The sequence below is a fragment of the Spea bombifrons genome, chromosome 6 (assembly GCF_027358695.1).
Source record: "Spea bombifrons isolate aSpeBom1 chromosome 6, aSpeBom1.2.pri, whole genome shotgun sequence".
In the NCBI taxonomy this organism is placed as follows: domain Eukaryota; kingdom Metazoa; phylum Chordata; class Amphibia; order Anura; family Pelobatidae; genus Spea; species Spea bombifrons.
In genome coordinates, this window is record NC_071092.1 from 20,984,190 (window position 1) to 21,004,430 (window position 20,241).

Genomic DNA, 20,241 nt, shown 5'->3' on the forward strand with positions numbered 1-20,241 from the left:
TATCCCTTATAAAATCCCTTAATATATCCATATACATGTCCCAAATTTGGATAAGGCAAATATTAAAATATTTTAAAATGTGATATTCTTAGACACTAACTTCAATAGCGCTCACATATCTGAAAACCTCTACATAAAAGTAAATGTTTCTGAAAACAGAATGCTGCATCACTATGGTCATTTTTGTGCATCCATTTCCCCACCAATCATTTCAAAGTTAGTGGTAAATAAAATGAATCTTCTGCAAACAAACTTGTAATGCTGCTTTGGATTTCTTGCCTAGGTTATATTCAGCTGCAGTAACAAATACCAATGTGTGTTCTGCAAAATCCAAAAAATAAAAGATACCCCACATGCATAGGTTTGGCATGTTTTGGGGAAGCTATGAGCAAAAATTGGAACATGCACACTGGTTAACAGAGGCACCCGCAGCCCCAGATTGCCCTGTCCAGTGGGGGCCCGAACAACAGCTCATCCAACCCCCACTGGGCTGGGCATATTGCTTGGCTCCCTCCAAGTAGTGATGGGAAGTTCAGATCATTAAAGTGAATCGGATCATTTCGACTGAAATGATCCGATTTATGATCCGAATCTTCGGATCACTCAGTGTGACTCACAGGAGTTACTGTTTCCCAGTCCCTCCGTGCAGGCACACTAACGATTGGCCCCGGCCCTTTTATTAGTCAATGAACCCTCCCGCCTACCTACTCTAGTGATGTTAATGAAGGCAGAGAGTCGTTCAAAGATTCAGATCTTACAGGGATCCGAATCTTACAGGGATCCGGATCTTACAGGGAATCGAATCTTACATAGAACATCACCATACTTTTATAAATACCGTATTGGCTCGGATATAGGCCGCCCCCGTATATAGGCCGCACCCTAAAAGTTGGGTGCTTTTTTAAAGAAACGTTTTTTAATAGACATGCTGCCACTCTGTCCCCCTCCCCGAGATATGCTGCCACTCTGTCCCCCCCCGAGATATGCTGCCACTCTGTCCTCCCCCCCGAGATATGCTGCCATTCTCTCTCCCCCGAGATATGCTGCCACTGTCCTCCTCCTCCCGCCCAAGAAATGCTGCCACTCTGCCCACCCCCGACTTACCAGAGCAGACTCCCGGGTGTCTTGCGGGGCCGGCGGGGGACATCTACGCAATACGCGTATACAACTTCCGGTGCCGGCACTCAGCGGATGTGCCAGCACCGGAAGTTGTATATGCGTATTGCGTAGATGTCCCCCACCGGCCCTGCAAGACACCCAGGAGTCTGCTCTGGTAAGTCTTGGGGGCAGAGGTAAAACGCATCGTGCGGACGTTCACCGGCTGTGGCGATGCACATAAACAACCTCCGCTGCCGGCACGTCTGCACGATGTGCTTTAACAATCTCCCTTGCCGGGACTCCCCCCGTGGGAATTCCCGGCAAGTGAGATTGCTAAAGCACATCGTGCAGACGTGCCGGCAGCGGAGGCTGTGTACGCGCATTGGCAGTTAACGTCTGCACGATGCGCTTAGACAACCTCCCGTGCCGGCACTCCCCCCGTGGAAAGTGCCGGCAGGGGAGGCTGTCTGAGCGTATCAGAGAGTAGGATACAGGTCCCCTGCACCGCTGTGGGGGATCTGTATCCTAACCCTGCTGCCTGCCCGGCGCCCGGAACTGCATGTCCCGGGCGTCGGGCGCTAGACCCCGAATATAGGCCGCATCCCCACTTTAAAGACTTAAAGTGGGGGGAAAAAGTGCGGCCTATATTCGAGCCAATACGGTAAATACATTAATCATCACTGCCCCCAGGATTTAGATTCCCCCTTTACCTCTAACTGTACCTTAAGTTAACTTTATTAAATTAATTAAATTAACCCTCAGCATTAAATTAACTCTTAACACCCCATCAACCATGACTGCCCCTAAAATGAACCCTAAAGACCCCATCAAGCATAACTGCCCCTAAATTAACCCGAAACACCCCATCAACCATACCAATTTATTAGGTAATTTATCTGGAGTACATGCAATTAATTTAGGGGCAGTTATGGTAAATGGGGTATGGCAAATGCTCTGAAAAATTAGAATCGTCTTATATTCGGGGTCATCTTCTAATTAGACCTCAGATAGAGATCTGATTACAAGACTAAGATCCAGATCCTCCGCAGCTGCTGGTGGGCGTCTGCAAACTCCTCTGCTGCCGTGGCATCTATGTCATCAAATGACCTTCCGGTACTCATTCATTTGAAGTGCCGGCAGCAGCAGTGGAGGTTGTCAGAACCTCCACCGGCTTCCCCCACTACACACCAAGTAATCTGACGCACGGGGGAGAAGTCTATGGAAGCACTGGTAAGTCGGGGGAGGGTAAGACTGGCATATAGGGGGGAGTATAAGGGCTTTCTAGAGGCAGAGTGGCATTTAGGGGGTTAAAATGAATATCAGGGAGGCAGAGTGGCATATAGGAGTTTAAAAGGAATATCAGGGAGGCAGAGTGGCATATAGGGGTTAAAAGAAATATCAGGGAGGCAGAGTGGAATATAGGGGGTTGAAAGGAATATCAGGAAGACAGAGTGGCATTTCAATGCTGGTGCTCCAGATTACCATATTTGCTTGATTATAAGACAAGGTTTTTTCCAGAGCAAATGCTCTGAAAAATACCCCTCGTCTTATAATCGGGGTCGTCTTATAATCAGACCTCAACTAGGTCTGACTATGAGACTAAGATCCAGATCCCCTGCAGCAATGCAGGGGACCTGGATCCTCCTGTTCCCCCCCACCAACTTACCGGTACTTCTGAGTCCACGGTGCTTAGTCCGGGCAGCGTGTAGAGCTCTACGCGATTCACGTACACAACTTCCACTGCAGCCAGGAGGAGGTGCAGTTAGCAGCGAGGGTTTCTGCGTCCATCGCGCAGGTCTTCCCCGGCTGTCAGAGATCAGAGTTCCCCGTGATCTCTGACAGCAGGAGAAGGTCTGCGCGATGGATGCAGGCAACCCCTGCTGCTAGACTCAGAAGCTCTGGTAAGTTTGGAGGAGGGGGGGGAGTGTTAAATGGGGGGCATAAGGCATTTCTGGAGGCAGAGTGCTTTGTGAAATGCCTTTTAACCCCCTTAATGCCACTCTACCTCCAGAAATGCCTTTTAACCCTCTATACACCACTCTGCCTCCTGAAATGCCTTATACCTCAGTATATGCCACTCTGCCCCATAATATGTATTTTAACCCCCTAAATGCCAGAGTGGCATATAGGGGTATAAGGCAATTCTGGAGGCAGAGTGGCACATAGGGGGTCAAAAGGCATATCATGGGGCACAGTGGCATTTAGAGGGTTAAAAGGCATATCATGGGGCCCAGTGGCATATAGGGGTATAAGCCATTTCTGGGGCAGAGTGGCAAGCCAGGGGGCAGATGTGCATAACTGGGGGGACAGGTTGAAAAAAAGGAAATAAAAACAAAATATTTTTCTCAATCATAGCTTTTATTAAAAAAAAATGTTCACATAGTTTACATGAATTAACATTTACTGGTAAAACTTTTTCCCTATAGGGTCGTCTTATATTCAGGCTTTCTCTTTTTTTCATAAATTAATATTCAGATTTTGGGGGGTCGTCTTATAATCAGGGTCGTCTTATAATCGAGCAAATTGTATTGTTTATTGTTTTATATAGCACCATCAAATTTCGTAGCTGTCAGGGTCCTGCTTCGAATCCCCCGTCGGCAGCAGGCGTCTCCGTCCGATAGCCGAGTCGCGGGACATCCGGGGCTTAATCCGCGTACCACGTGGCTTGGTTGTACGACCAACAGTCCACTCCGGCCTACGTTAGGCTGCATCCACGGACTCCAGTGCGGCGAATGGCGCACAGGAGGCACGCCACACGTGGAGTGATGGCGGGGAGGCGTGTCCTGTGCCTCTGATAACGTGGAGGCCCTGGCTATGGGCGGGACATACCAATGAGGGGTGGGTCTCTGTAGCTGGTGGGAAGAGCTATCTCCTGGCAGGCTATTTAAACCCACAGCACCTATGCCTCATTACTTGATTGTTCTAGTCCCCTACCTGTTTTGCTGACATACTCGTATTTGGATTCTCTGGACTTTGACTTCGGCTTGTCTATGAACTTTTTAGGATAAATCAAATTTGATTGTATTTTTCAAACAATAGAGGGAGGGATACAGAAAGGAAAAAAGGGAGGGGGGAACATAGGTAGCATCACAGTAGGTTACAGGAGTAGTTCCCAGCATGCTGACGCGTAACAAAAGAAGGGCAATAATGAAATGCAATGACAATATCACATAAAATGACATACGCAATACCAACGGATCAAGGGACCAGGCACATGTCCAGCAAAGAGAGGATACAACAATGAGGAATCCAAAGGCACGCAGGTGAATGTTGACGCATGTTCTAGAACAGCAGAGCAGGTGGACACCATGTAGTAGCGCCGCCCGGCCACGGTGTAAATACAGCATCATGTAATGTGTAAGTGACAAATGGGCGAGAGAAAGAAAATGAAAATAGCAATCCTTAGGGTCGCATAAACGGCACAAACGGACCATGAGACAAGGCCAAGGACCAGCGGGTCAAACGTGAGATAAAGAAGGAGCCCAGTAGCACGTAGGAGAGGAGCAGCAGTGATACAAAAGGAGAGGGGCAAGAGGGATAAGGAGGGGGGGAGGGAAGGGAAAAGGGGGGGAAAGGGGAGAAAGGAGAGGGGGACAAAAGACGGGAAAAAAGGGGGGGAGGCAAGGAGGGAGAGAGAAAGAAAAGAAAGAAAGAAGATAGAAAAAAAGGGGGATCCAAGAGAACCGGCGGGACGGCAAAAGTAGAGGATTTAGGAAAGCAGAGAGCGAGCCAGGGGGCCAGACATAAAGTCCAACCAATAGTACCACATTTTCTGATATCTCTCAGCAGACCCTGTAGCCGAAAGGGATAACTCTTCCAACACCCGTATCTGTTCCACCCGAAGGATCCATTCTTTGGTAGTAGGGGGAGCAGGATCACCCCAGTGTAGGGGGACCAACGCTTTAGCCGCCGTGAAGAGGTGACGGACAATCGACTTCTGGAACCAGGACGCCGAGTATGGGATGTGATGAAGAAGAAAAAATTCCGGCGTAAATGGTATGACTCTATCAGTAAAATGAGCTAGCTGGAGATGAATGGATTTCCAGAAAGGAACGACGCGGGGACAGTGCCACCACAAGTGCAGGAGAGAGCCCGGAGCAGCATCACATCTCCAACATTTGTTCGGTATGTCAGGGCGATATATGGATGTGACAGAGGGGGGCCGGTACCAATGGGCAAGCAATTTATATGCCATCTCTAGAGCAGTGGTGGGTGAGGGCACAGACCTTCCCCATTGCTCCGAGGAGAGAACAATCCGAAGCTCTGATTCCCACCGCCCCATGAACGGGGGTGGGCCAGGGTTGGAGGCTTCAAGGGGCAGGCCATAGAGACGTGTGAGGCCTATAATGTCTATGATTTATGAGTACGATGGCATAACTTGCATCGTTTTATACTGAGCGAGACACTTATGGTGGTATAGCATAACTGCCATCACTTTACACGGAGCCAGACATTGACGGTGGTATAGCATAGCTGCCATTGCTATTTACTGAGCCAGACACTGACGGTGGTACCACAATCAGGGCCTGGCTCAGAAGGCCATATTACACAAGCTTCATGCTTTCTAATACTCCTTACCCTCCCTGTGTCTCTGTCCCCTCTCCTACAGCTCTTCTAAGTCTTAGTCTGTTTTGCCTCCTCTTGCTTTTCTTTTTCTTACTTTGCTATCTTCTTTAAGAAATGGCCTTCTGGTCAGGCAGTGGGCATGGCTTCAGTGTTGAGTGCCAGGATATGACATCAAATTCCGCCGCACAGCATAAGAAGCCAGTGCTTATAGCAGGGGAGTGTATAAACTTTGTGCTGGTTGAGGGAGATCCATGATCTCCCTAATCGGCCCTGTTCCTGCAAACCCAGACTGCGAATGAAAAGCAGCCCTGAAATATTTGGATGCCAACCACATATAGCCTGCCTGTGCCACCCCTGCCCCCAAACACTTCACTCAGGTACTCACTAACTTACTCATTCGTGCAAGAATCTTGCGGTATAGACATGAAATAAGCATGGATCCATCTGGCTGTATAGATGTGAAATATGAAAGGACCTGGCTGTATAGATGTGAAATAAATGTAGCTTTGAATCTTTAAATCTTTTTATTTTATAACGTATACTGTAACAATGAAATTGTAATACGGTAATTATGTCTACATATCTTAATGCAATCTCTCTCTCCTTAATAAAATATATTAAACAAAAGATGTATAGGTTCAACTGCATTTATGTGAAATATGCACATATCTGGAAGGATCCACCTCTATATATGTTAAATATGCAGAGATCTCATGCATCTGTAAGCGAGACAGCAGATACACGTTTTGCTCTGTCCCATTTGAAGAACACAAAAATACCCCTGGTCCTGATCTATGACCCTGACTATGATAACTGTAATTGTGTGGCATGTAAACTTTTACATTGCAAAGCTATTTTGAGAAGGGCCCTCCTACATTGTTTGTGTAAATCCAAATTGTTTCTCACTACTTATTGTGTCATGTTTACCCATTGTACAGTAGCACAAAATCTGCTTCTATATAAATCAATAAATAATAATTCAAAAAAGCATCTAAGGAACCAGATTTGCTTCACTGACACATGAAAAGAGTGGTGCATTTTTTTACCTTCATGTTTTAGTAAGCTTGTCCACGTAGTTAAAAAAACAAAAGGTAAACTTTACTACCACGTAATGATATTGTAATAAAATGTATTACAATAATCCCTTACAATAAACACGCGATGACATTACCAAACGTCATTTTAAATTAAACTTATTATCGTGGTTATTAAAGCCTTTCGATGTAGCTTCAAACCCATGTGATAACGAAATGGTTAATTCTAACGGAAGAGCCTAATCTATAAACTTCGCCTTCGTTTGAGCGCAACAACGCTTCCTATAGCATATATATATATATAAATATACGAAAAAGGGGAGGGAAACGATTGAAAGGAAAAGGAGGAGGAAGAAAAAAAAGAGGACGGATAGGAAGAGGAAAGGATAGCAGGAGGAAATCACAACCAACAGTCACCCACCCCCTTCCCTCCCGATAGACCTGAGTGCATGATCCCAGATTACGCTATCCCCAGTTCGTTTCCTGATCTGGCCCCTCTCAAATACCAGGAACATCTACGTTCTACCAGCATAGCCTAGTATAGGGACCGTATTCTCAAGAAAACAGGGAGAAACGAAAAAAGGTGGGCTGGGGCCCAAAAATATTGCACCAGATCCTTTCGTGTATCAAAGAGGTACTTGCAACATAAGGATCCCTGTGTAACCCGTGTCAAAGACATGGGAAACTAAATTACACGAGGTAAGGGTACAACATATCCGCTGTATAATTGGACACGATTGCTGGTTGCCAACCACCTTCTTCCCTTCGGTGTATTGTATGTACTTCTGTTGTCGTTTTTCTTATTACGAGACGCAGACAGGGACACACAGTCTCACTCCAGGCAAGCTCTCTGTCCTGTGCACTTCTGCGTGACGTGGGTGATAAACTGTGCCTTTTTTTTGTTGCTTCGATGCCAGAGTTGATTTCCATTTTATAAAGAAAGGAAACCCCGATTCCATACTAGCAAATGTAGATAAAATGGAAGCTGTGACAAGCGTTTTGCATGTCAATAGTCGCACATTGATTTCTCACTCCACTGTTTAGAGAAGTCTATATAAAATCAGAAACTGTAGGCGTTTTAATATATATATATATATATATATATATATATATATATATATATATATATATATATATATATATTGAACTAGTGTATTCTCATTATTTTGGTTACTGTAGTCTAACAGGACATTGCTATATATAGTCCTGTAGTAATCATATGTTTATCTCATACTACTTCAGTTCTGTAATGGGAAATATAGTATTATTAGGTATGTTGTTTTTGCAGAAGTTCAGCATATCATGTACAACTGAGGCCTGTTCGTGGATTTAGTTACCATCTAGAAAGCTTGAACAATAATAGGTGTTTATGATAATACAAATGATTATTTCTGTAACCTATAAATGGAGATGTTTTAAGTTAATGCAGATGTGTAAAGATATTTGTGGTTTTTCCTAACATCACTGGTTGTAGAATGGGTTATACTAATATACTTGTGCCAAAATTACATGTAGTGAGTGCTGAGACCAAAGAACCTGCCATGTAAATCAAGATAGACACATGTCTCTAAGTATCTAGATCGTAAGGTTATGAGCAGGCTCTCTTTGTATCGGTTTGTCTTAGTCTGTCCGTTCTAGTTTTGTCATGCTCTATGAATATACATATTGTAAGAAGCAATGTGTGATTTGGTGCTAGTTAAATAAGATAATTATTTTTTCTGATGAGGTAAAATTGTCTTTAGTTATGCCAAAAGTTTAAAACACATCCTCAGTTAATTGAATAACCCCAAAGCACCACTGTTCTTTAGATATGGTTTTTATTAAAATGCTTATGATGGCTGGAGTGTCCCTTTAAGAATAAATATGGCAAACCCTGATTTGTACACTGTGCACCCTTTTTGTGAACTTTATTTATTTGTAAAGCTGTGAAATTGTGGAAGTGATACTTTATAATCATTTACAAAAAAAGCTGGTGGTGCTATTTTACATTTATATTTTATGAATGTTTGTATGTGAACATGAATGTCTGTTGAAAAATGGACAAGAGTAAGGGTCTAAGCAACTTAGACTGGGTCAGAGCATCTCCAAAACTGCAGTTCTTGTGAGGTGTTCCTATCAGAAGTGTTCAAAGGAAGGAAAGGTGGTGAACCCGCGACAGGGGTCATGGTTGGCCAAGACTCATTGATGCACGTGAAGGCTGGTGAAAGCTGGCAGTGTGGGAGAGCCACAAGAAAATCTACAGGTGAGAGTAGGAATGAGTATCTGTGAATGAGTATTTATATGCACTCACTGGCCACTTATTTAGGTACACCTGTTCGATTGCTTGTTAACACAAATAGCTAATCAGTTAATCACATGGCAGCAACTCAGTGCATTAAGGCATGTGGACATGGTCAAGACAACACTGAGCATCAGAATGGGGAAGAAAGGGGATTTAAGTGACTTTGAACGTGGCATGGTTGTTGGTGCCAGACAGGCTGGTCTTAGTATTTCAGAAACTGCTTATCTACTGGGATTTTCACACACAACCATCTCTAGGGTTTACAGAGAATGGTCCGGAAAAAGAGAAAATATCCAGTGAGCTGGAGTTTTTTGGACGAAAATGCCTTGATGTCAGAGGAGGATGGGCAGACTGTTTCAAGGTGACAGAAAGGCAACAGTAACTCAAATAACCACTTGTTACAACCAAGGTATGCAGAATACCATCTCTGAACGCACAGCATGTTGAACCTTGAAGCAGATGGGCTACAGTAGCAGAAGACCACACTGGGTGCCACTCCTGTCAGCTAAGAACAGAAAACTGAGGCTACAATTCGCACAGGCTCACCAAAATGGGACAATAGAAGACTGGAAGAATGTTGCCTGGTCTGATGAGTCTCGATTCCAGCTGTAACATTCAGATGGCCGGATCAGACTTTGGCATAATCAACATGAAAGTATGGATCTATCCCGTCTTGTATCAACGGTTCAAGCTGTAGGTGGGGGACATTTTCTTGGCACACTTTGGCACCTTAGTACCAGTTGAACATCGTTTAAGATTGACATCATGGATGTGCGGCCGACAAATCTGCAGTAACTGCGTGATGCCATCATGTTCATATGGACCAAAATCTCTGAGGAATGTTTCCAGCACCTTGTAGAAGAATTAAGGCAATTCTGAAGGCAAAAGGGGGTCCAACACGGCCCTAGCAAGGTGTACCTAATAAAATGGTCAGTGTGTTATAGTGTGAGTGTGGGGGCAACAGCGGCACAGATAGGTTGTTTGGGGCCGAAGATGGCACAGACATGCTGTTGGAGGAAAATGTCAAGCTCTGTGTGCAATCTGGGTTCCGGGGCAGGTCCTGTGGATGCAATCAGGGTGCCGGGGGAGGTCCTTTGTGTGCAATCTGGGTTCCAGGGCAAGTCTTATGTGTGTGTAACCTGTGATATGTCTGCAATTTGGGGTTTTCATGCATTATTTGTTTGAATTATATCTTCAGTGCTAAGTTGACATGTGATTTTCAGTTGATCTATGAATGCAATGATATGTTTCATGTTTATTTTTTACGCCACATCTGCAAGTATTGAGTTTGTATGTTTTTAGTCAGTTGATCTATACTAGCACTGCTGTGCTTCTATGTGTTTATTTGACACTACATGAACGAGAAGAATAGAGGCATTCCACAGCGAAGGAGGTGACAAACATACTTCGGGGGTGACAAAAGGGTGGCCCGTACAGGGCCCCTGAACACCTAAGGCCAGCCCTGATCATGACTCGCACTCCCTTTCTCAGGTCACTCACAGAACCAGCACCACTCATTTGCTATGTGATTGGCATAGTCTTGCGCTCCTATCTTGTGGGTGTGGCTGGAGGGCATCTCACCAGAGACGCTAGGGTCAGAAGGAGGGAAGAATGCACTGACAACTTTTTGTTTTATTTTGGTGTCGAGGTAGTGGGTGTGATTATTATTGACAGGAGTAGATCAAGAAAATTAGAAGCTGCCAATTGTAGTAGCACTTCACAAAAAAGGTAGTAGGAATACTCAACCAGCTATAAACCGGTAAGCCTCATGTCAATAGTTGGGGAATTAATTGAAACCAATTGTTATAATGAATTAATTGAAACCATGTTATAGGAAACAACTATCTGGACGTGTTTCAAAAGGTCAGAGACAACACAGGTTTATGCAAGCAGATCTTTTCACACTAACCTAATATACTATTTTAGCGACCCAGTCAAAAAAATAAAGTACTATTACTATATTAATAGTAGATACAGCCATGTAGGTTTCAGTGACTGTCCCTCTCAGGAGACTTGTAAGTTAGTTGAAGTGTTTGGTGTACTAGTAGGGGTACCTCAGGAATTAGGACTCATATTTTTGAATATTTTTATTGGCAATATTACGATAAAGGTCTGGTGTGTGTTGAGTTAGGATATTTTATAGAAACATTTAGATACTTAAGGTGATTTAACAAACAAACAAAGTACAGGAGGTAGGCTTATTTCAAACTAGGAGAAAGACCATAACTTAAAACCGGAGGGTCAGAGGTGTATGGCTTTCCTGAATGTAAAACTAGATCAAGGACTTTGAGTCTCTACATGAGGAAATATGGGTAGACAGATTTCTTACATCTCAACGCTCACTTCTACATATTGTTGGTCCACATCAACTACTATAGTACAACTCACTGCATTCCCTGTGTGTTTTATACAGACTGTTTACCAGTTTTACTTGAAGTGTGTAATTTGTAAAACCTTTTAATTTGTACATTGAAAAGTTTTATGTAATTTGTAAGACATGCTATTCAACTTGGTAACACCAATTCAAAGACAAGAGTTTAATGTCTTTTGAAGCGTATGAAATTAAATATTGGATACATTGAAATCGTTAAGCAAGTGTTAATGTATAATGTCTATGTGGTCTGTCTTATTGGATTTCCTGTGAACGTGCTTGAGTTATATGTTATGTATCTATTCTAAAAAATGAATAAATTAATTCGAACAAAGTTTTTAATGTTTTAGGTTAAATAGCCTTTTTGGATATTCCCTGTGGAAGTGATGCATTTTTACCCCATCAATTTTAATGATTTTCTTAATTGAAATATTTAATTACCACATATTATCAGGTCCCCATTAAATTCAGTGTCTTACTGCCAATGTAAATGCAGTAAGCATTACAAATTGTAGCTATTCTTTTGCTGTATTTTATAGGTAACTACTTTCCAGGAACACATTTATCTGGCACATTGTATTTGTACATATTAAGCTAAACTCCTTAAGAACCAATACTGCTGTTATAGGGCAGATATTACAGGGTCTGGGACTCTAACTTCAACCGTGGTCAAAGATGTTAAAATCACTTCTTAAAATCTTAAATCATTGAAGGTAACTTTTTTTTTTTTTTTTTTTTTTTTTTTTTTTTAAGCTTTTCACTCGTTCTCAGTAATTCTTTTTATTTTCTGCCTACAAAATGGGCAACGGCAGCAATATCCTCTTAATTACAACCCAATTCAGATTACCCCATAATTTTATACTGAAAAATTACAACCCAATTTTGTACTGATTCCAGGCCGCACCCTTAGTTTGGTACCATTTTGAAGAAAATTTTAATCTCTTACTCAGTACGTCTCCTTTCCCTCAGCTCTGCTTCTACTCATGCCTCTTCTTGTTCTTTTGTCTTCTTACTTCATCCATTTCTCCATGGTATCAGCTCTGTTAACCTGGAAGCACTTCTGACAGAGCATCTACACCCTTAGAAGGTCTCCTCTAATTGGAGGAATGGGGAAGAGGCTTGGAGGACTTCTGCCCTTTTGCAGAAGTACTCCAAAAATCCCGCATAATGCAGACAGATTCATGAAGAAAGAGAGGAGCAGGAATACTTCTCTTTCATGCTCTCGCTCTCTCTCCACGGCAGGATAAGGTTGGTGTGGAAGAACTTGACTAGCCTGCACAGACCCCTGACCTCAACCCCATCACACACGCTTGATATGAACTGAAACAAAGATTACAAACCAGGCCTTCTCGTCCAGCATCAGTGCCCGACCTCACAAATTTCCTCAGGAACACTCCAAAATCGTATTGAAAACCTTTTCGGAACAGTGGAAGCCTGCTGCACTGCATTTCCTTGGCTGACCACGGTGTCTACGGTCACGTTGCCCATTTCTTGGTCCTTGGACAGAATATCTGGAAATCCCTTCCTGCCTTGAAATTTCTCCCTGAGGGGATGCAGTGTAACTACCTTGTGTCTTGTTGCTGCACTCAGTCTAGCCATGGTGTATGACTTTTGAAATTAAATTGTCTTCAGCAATCTTACCTTATTTAGTGAATTTGACTGTTCCTCACCCAGCTTTTATACCTTCTATGTAGCTGTTTTCTGTTAATGGTTGTGTTTCAACCTACATTAAATTGATGATCATAAGGACCTGTTTGGTATTAACTGAGTAATCATACAGTAACTATATGCCTACTAAATCCCTGACTTCATGTGAGTGTATCTAGGATAATGCTGTTGAAGGCATAGGGTGGTCACACCAAATATTGATTGGATTAAAATTTTTCTTCTATCCATTCACTTTGAATTTTGTTAAATTATAAAAATAAAATACTAACAGGTCTATTTATTTATTTAAAGCATTCTGACTTTACAGCATTTATGCCCCTATAAAGATACCCTGTGTTGTCTAGTTTTCATGGGTTAAATTGAAATATGGGAATCACCATCTTGCCTCAAATGAGACGTGGGCCAAGTAAATAGATATGTAAAACCTGAAATGTGCATATTCCAATTTAAACCCTGTATTATGGCATATCTGTGTATGTGGGACGTAGCTACATGGAATGGAATATGAAAAAGCATAAAAAAATAATTTAAACAGGAAGTTTGTAACATTTCTACCAACTTCTGCTTTTGTGAATACACACCAAAATATATTGGTACTCCAGGGGAATTCTTTTAAGAAATTCATGGCTCATGAGAAAAGTGGCCAGGGGTGGTAAACAATTTTGGACCGCAACGCAGCGGGGTCTCAATCTTGCTACGTTCTTGTCTCTCCGGGTTGGTGGTCAGGTCGCAGTGTACTAGCTTATTGTATATTTTATTTACTCACTTTGGTGGTTTTATCACTTATGCTAGGGAATTAATCAGTGATGGTTCATGCCATTGCAAGGCTTTGTGTTTCTGGTTGCTCAGAGACAGGCCGCGTGCAGAAGTCTATGGCACAAAGGCCAGCCCTGTGTGTGTCGCATTAACACAACTAAACTCCTGCTTTTAGCTCTTATGACCTTTCTAACACAGTCTCAGTGTTACCATGGAACTAGATTGAAAGAGAGTATTATCCACAGCTACCAGAATATATATTTAGGATAGATTTATCATTATTATGGTCGCACAGCTTTGTTTTCTCTATGAAATCTGTACAGAATAGGTGGTTAATTGAGAGTGTTTGAATTACAACATGGCCAGTTAATGCTGTTGCATTTTCTGAGTAATGTGGCCATATGGAATAGCTGTACAAGATAAAAAAGTCAGGTTGAATTTAATTTCATCCTGGATTTCATTCTCAGTATTATATGTATAAATTGTATAAAAGACGGAGACCTCTGCAACATAATACATATAGGTCCTTACTCTATTTACATCTGTTAACTGAACAATACTGAAATATATCCTTTATAATATGCATATCTCTCCATGTATGGCATGGATTACAGGTCGCCAAAGAACAGACAGGGCTCCCAGCTGTCTTGTTCATTATCCTGACAGTGGAACTTCTATTCTAACTTTTCAAGGTATATGAAAGATGCAGTTCAGATGCATAGAACTACTGCAATGTATTCTCAATAGATGTGTAGAGCTAGACATAATTTTTTTTAAACTAACAGTTGGCCAGGAGTGATCTGATCATCATCAGCCCACTTAATAAACTCACAGAATTTGACCTGGAGGCCCCCTGGACTTTCAGGTCAGTACTGTTTTTTGTTGTTTTTTAGATAGTTTTTTGATATTTTTTTTTTTTTAACTCTTTCAATGCTGATGTTCCATTGGAGCACAGCATTGACTGATATTTAGTCCCCACAAGCTTGTGGGGCAAGTGTTAACCCCTGCAATGCCACAAATGTGTCATACATATCGCAGCATTGAAGGAGTTAACGCTGCACTGTCACTCTCATGGAGCGATCAGGCAGCAGGGGAGGGTTGGGGCTGGTCTCCACTCTCATGTGGAGACCGAAGAACCCTCTCCCCTTGTCCCTGAAGCTGCCTCTGGCAGCTTGGACACAGACGGTAGACCAGTGTCTGGTGGGAGGAGTCTCTTTGATCACTCCCAGGCAGCAGGGGAGAGTTGGGGCTGGTCTCCACACTCATGTGGAGACCAAAGAACCCTCTCCCATGTCGTTGAAGCTGCCTCTGGCAGCAGGGGGGATGCTTCCCTGAAGCTGTCTGTTGCAGCTGAAAACACAATTGCTGGTTTTCCTGCAATCGCATTTTCAGCCTACAGAATCACTCCGTGGGAGTGATCACAGGCTTGGGGACGGGCTCTGGGTGGCTGTGCTGGTCTGCCCAGACACCTGGGCAGACAGCAGTAGCGCCGCCGCGATCACCACGATTGTGGCGACATGGGGGCATTTTGGGGGGGGATGTAACAGGCTGACAAACACCTAGGCGCCAGGACAAAATTCTCAGTCGCCATGGCGACCTGGATTTTTCGGGCCCTGTGTTACACTATAACTGCATTTATTTTTTTGCATAATTTGAACTGTAGTTAATTTGGGTCGCAGAATATTCTCAAATACTTATTCATCAATGGAAATGTTAGACTTGTGCATTCGAACGTGAATGTAAGAAAATGAGGAAGGGCCCCAAGGAAACAAATGAAAATGATGCAGAAAGCTCTGAATATTATTATTATTATTTATTTATTTTTTTTGCATTTTGTTTTTTTTTTTTACCCTCTCTCATTGTTACTCATGCTTTATCTCAATGTTTCCCTACCTTCTCCACCAACCACTTCCATTCCATTATTTTTAAGAGCGTCTGTTTAATGCCATCAGTGGAAATCTTTACCCCTGTACTGTGATAAGGGACCATCTGTTATGACTGAAGGGGCCATCTGCATTCCCATGCTATACAAAACACTTGGTTTTGCATGATGGCCTTGCTCATAAGCCCTGGTGTAGGAAAATAAGAGTGATGTGTTCATGCAACCCCAATTCCTGTCCACAAGCCTGCATGTGTAGTAGACCAGATGGAAGTTGTATGCTTCTTGTGTTTGAGAGCTAAAGATGAGTCAGCAGCTGAGTTCAGAGAGTGGAAGCATCCTGATCTGCAAGCTACATTTGATCAGCTTCCTATCACCATGGTTAATACCCCACTCCTAGGTTGTAGAACCCCTTCTGTAAGGTTTCCTCCTTGTAAGGATTCTTGCTCATTTGCTTCTGACCAATAATCTGTTCACAGAGACAATAGCCTCACCAGAGGAGGTATTGGAAGAATCTTTCTTTACTGTGCAAAAACACTGATTGGGACAGTTAGAGCCATCCTTCAGATAGAGGAAGACAAATCTTCATGGATCCTTTAAGAAACAGAACTTTTCTAGTGCATAAAACTATTCAAGCCCTGAATTTGGAACGTTTGATAAGGCTTGCTGTTTCTAAAAGGGTGACTCATATGCTGTTTACCTATGCACGAGAGATATTAGATCTGTGTTGTTAGATCTGTGTGCTACACAGTAGGCTGTTGGGCCTATGGCTTGGGCTACCGGAAGGTCAGCTATCCAAGGTCAGCGGCTGATTGTCTGCGCGGCACAGCTATGCCGTTGATTTGGATAGCTGCCAGAGTTTCTTCTCCTTCCGTTGTGTCTAGAAGAACACTAGGGCTCATGTTTCTAAATGTTTCTAAAAGTCATCTGTGAATGGCATTCCATTTACAGGAAAAGGCCTGTTTAGGAAAGATCTGCAGTCGCCTCTTAAAAGAGCTACGGGTGACTTGCCTAGAAGAAAGTTTATGGTACCGAGCTTATATTTAGGGTTAAACCCTATGATTCTAGATTTAATTACGTTAAATGAACATCTGTAGGGGGATGACTGAGCAGCTTCCTGCAGGATTGGGCTCTTTTCACCTTGGCCAGATGGGCTCTGGAGGTCATTTTCTGGGGCTGCAGTCTGGAGCTCACCATTTACCCCCTAAAAAGTTTCTGATTTTGATGTCCTTGACATCCATTCAGAAGAAGAGGGTTTCACTTGATTAAAGAATTTACACAAAAAGTTTCCAGTTCAGAGGAAGCAGAATCAATTCCCTGGAGTTTGTTACACCAAAGGCATCAAGGCGTTTCTATAAACCACCTTCATAAATATGACGTTTCTGAACTGGTTCACAGTTTATTGAAGATTCCTGATGAAATCTTTAAAGTCCGCAGTGGAGATTCTACTTTAGGAAGACTATTTGGCCACCCTAAATCCACAGGATGCATATCGGAAGGTTCATGTCTCTGCATTAAGCGCATTTCTAAACAGGTGTCTAGCTTTACGCTCTTGGGTTCAGCTCTTTAAGAAGCAGACATAGCAAGAGAGTCCGCTTACATTCTTGGGACCTGAATTTGGGGCTTTTAGGGAAATTCATATCTACTTGCCTGTCTGTTTTTTTTCACCTTTCCAGTTTTATCAATATGTTGTCCTAACAGTTTTCTGTCTCAAACCTAGGAACGAGAAAAGAACTGCAGCTGCACCTCGAGATTGTAAGCTTGCGAGCAGGACCCTTTCCACCTAATATATCGTTTTTTCTTAGTCTGTTCTAGTTTTGTCATACCCCTTGAATATATGTATTGTAAGAAGCGCTATATAAATAAAAGGTAATTTGCTGGATATTCTAAGATTTCTTCAGATATACTTAGAACAGCAGCATAGAGAACATTGTTAAACTTGTTTGTGGCATTTTCAGGGTTCAGGAAGGGACAAAAGGTTTCCAAAGCCTGTACCGTTTGCTGGAGGGAGTGTGCTCAGAGTCTCTGTGGATCAGATTTGGATAGCTGGAAGAAAGTCCACTCCTTCGCAAGAAATTACAGAATGGACAAGAATTTGTCGGAAGATTGGCAGAGGGGTGCTTCACACTGTATTTTCACGATCCTGTCCTCTGAGCTTTGTTATATCTCCTGCCTGGAATGACATGTAAACAGAAAATGCATTTTTCTTGTCCTTTCCCACTAGCCCTATCCTAATAAAGCTTTCTTCTTATTTCACTAAGGGGAAGGTTATTTATTTTACAATTTTCTGCTCAATCTTGATATGCAAAGCTAAATCTTCCTATTTGCTATCGGTGGATGACAAGAAAAATAAATTACCTAAGATGTTTTTTTAAAAAAAATTAATGGCCGATGATGTACCAGTCAGTTACCGATGACATGTCATGGCATTAAAGCTTAGAAAGTGATCTAAGATTGCTTTCTTCGCTTAAACGGTGTTGCTGTAATACCTTGATGTTGAGGCATTCAGCAACACCGAAAACTTGCTAAAAAATTGGGTTTATTTCTAAACTCAGGACAAATAATATAATCCCTTTAGCAGTTTCATTCATTAGCCTTTGTAGACGAGTAAAAGATTTTTCAAATAGTGAGAAGTGCTTTTCTTTCAATTTTTCACAATATTTTATTTTGTTTTTATTGGAAATTAGATGATATGATAAAAAAAAAAACAAAAAAAAAACCTCCTTGTTCTGAAAAACAATATATAAATTGTGTGGGTACACTAAACAGGAGAGAAGGAAATTACAGATAAACTCTACAGTTCTACAGCCTCTGTGACGAAGTGTATGAAAAAACCCCAAAAACCGGCCTGGTCCTTAAGGGGTTATGCTAAAGCTTTGAAATTCAAAAGACAAGATTCTATGTTGGCAATCGGGCATTCCATAGTGTGTGCTTTTTAAATATATGTTGCATGTTTTAATCTTGCTGCTCTTTGTAATGTTTTTCTCATTTCTGGGGGAAACTGACAGAATCTTAAGATTGATTTTATTTGGAGCTACAATTAGGAATATCATGAAAAGATTAAACTCCATCAAACTTATTTGAGCAGGGCTCTCTTCACCTTTTTGTTTCTGTTAACAGATTGTTATACGATGCACTACTTATGTCGTTTTTGCACATTGTACATTGCTGTTGACTACGATGGACTGCATAAATCAATAAAATTATTAAGCACACATTTTCTATGTACAGTATTGTGTTGTGGGATGGTAGTCTGCTCAAGTGTCTGTAAATAAGTTGCAATAGAGGTCAGTATTTTGTAGTGATGCTGTAGAGTTAGGTGACATTATCTCAAGGCCGATCACCTGAATGAATCTTCAGGCTTCCAGTATATGTTGGTGCTTTCTGTTTGTGGGCTGTCTAAGTTCTTGAACTGCATTGTCATGCATGATTATGCAGACCCTCCTTTTGATTTAACAGAGTGGATAATGTGTCTTGCAGATCAACTTGGTGAGATTTTACAGAATCATCATGGAGCGTCTCCTACATGTTGAGTTGTTAACACAAAGTGGCAGTTTCAGCTGAGACGACTGCCTGCCAGATCGTATGCTGGCCTGAAGTTTATTTTTGCAGGTAAGCAATTTATTATTTATTTGATTTGGCATCTCTTTAAGGGGGGGATGCCACAGCACAATGTACCAGGTATATTAGACTCAACAGGAGCTGGACTTAGCAGTGATAGTTGCTGATTTTTAAGGTAGAACATACTCTACGGGTAATCGTAGAGTATGTTCTTTGGACTTTGGAAATCGCCTCCTTCATAAGTAGTGGACCAACAGTGGTATAGTACTTATTTCATATATTTTATAAAGCTTCCTTTGAAAGGGCACCTACAGTCTGCTGTTGACAGCAGTGCTGGTGCATTACGTATGGTTTATTTCAGCGCACTTCTTAACAAGTTCACCATTCGGATCCGGAGGTGCTGCAGTTCTGTTGTGCTCTGTTGGTGCAGAACGTGGTGTAGTTGGTAGATGGGGGTGTCGCATAACAGCTCGGGATTGTTTTTTTTTTTTTTTTTTGTGGGATTTCCAAACTCCATATTGGCTTGTAGTGCATGGGCAGAGGCTGTTATACGGACATTGTCCATGCATCGTCAACCAAGCCCTGGGATGTAGGACTGTGGTCATGAGAGCCAGCCACTGGGACATGAGTTAGGCTTTAATCAAGGGTGGCTGAATTTTCTCATGTGGAAATTAATTTCTAATGGAGCAATGAGAAAAGTGCACTTGTGTCTGTGCTACAGTGGTGATTGTGCTGAATTTGTCAGATGCAAATTAGCTGAGAGGTAATAAAGCTACAAAGCAAAAGCTGTGTTTCACCTCCTTGACATCACTATACATTATGAAGAGCCAACCTCGTTGAGCTTCTATTGCTTGGCTGGTCCTTCTTAATGTATAGAGATTTCTTCAGTCACGTTTAAACATTGAATTATACATTTATACAGGTAAGCATACAGATATGTTTTAGCACACCTATCACAGGCCTTCCATGATGTAATAGTTGATGTAAAAAAAAGTATTCCTTTTATTAACAATCATACAGCATTAAA

At 42.2% G+C, this 20,241-nt stretch overlaps 1 protein-coding gene across 2 annotated transcripts in view; it reads left to right on the forward strand.

Moving 5' to 3' along the window:
* The first annotated feature begins 7,107 nt into the window (after positions 1-7,107).
* TCF20 (transcription factor 20) overlaps positions 7,108-20,241 on the forward strand; it is a 62,548-nt gene continuing 49,414 nt past the window's right edge. The window contains exons 1-2 of one of the 2 annotated variants that reach the window (XM_053469047.1): positions 7,108-7,397; positions 19,134-19,265. The gene's annotated coding sequence lies outside the window, so the exon portion shown is untranslated. The remainder of the gene's footprint in view (positions 7,398-19,133; positions 19,266-20,241) is intronic. The other variant, XM_053469045.1, reaches the window with a different exon arrangement.